Raw genomic sequence first — 468 nt, forward strand, 5'->3', positions numbered from 1 at the left:
TGCATGTGTAAATAAATTCCATTATTTCCTGTATATATATGTAAATCAATCACATTACCAGACGCAGAAACGACGGTTGTATATAGTTACACTCACCAAAAAAAAGGACAGATTTCAAAAGAGGTAAGATGCACACACAACACAGTCTCATCTAATCCCATAAATAAAGGAAACACAAACCATTGTCAAGTTGTGTAATGAATCTTTGGAAACAGCCAAGGTTCCACGCACAGTATATGCGAGGAATACTAGGAGGGGAATTTAACCTAAAAAATGGCAAATGGGTTAAAACGTGATTCTACCCTTCATCCATTTTTTTAAATCATTGAATGCACTGCCAATTAAAAAAAGATATATGTGTTAGGCATGTTTGCATTTTATATTAGAACGTGCCCGTGCTACGTGTGTAAACAATTAACGCGGAGCACATTTTACTGACCGAATTTTACGAGCTTTGCTGATATCCAG

At 35.9% G+C, this 468-nt stretch overlaps 1 protein-coding gene across 1 annotated transcript in view; it reads left to right on the plus strand.

The window, feature by feature from the left end:
- Nucleotides 1-468, plus strand: part of LOC119582196 (diuretic hormone receptor-like) — a 113840-nt gene that overhangs the window by 91720 nt on the left and 21652 nt on the right. The gene's annotated exons all lie outside the window — the stretch shown is intronic.

This window comes from Penaeus monodon, chromosome 15 (genome assembly GCF_015228065.2).
Source record: "Penaeus monodon isolate SGIC_2016 chromosome 15, NSTDA_Pmon_1, whole genome shotgun sequence".
In the NCBI taxonomy this organism is placed as follows: Eukaryota; Metazoa; Arthropoda; class Malacostraca; order Decapoda; family Penaeidae; genus Penaeus; species Penaeus monodon.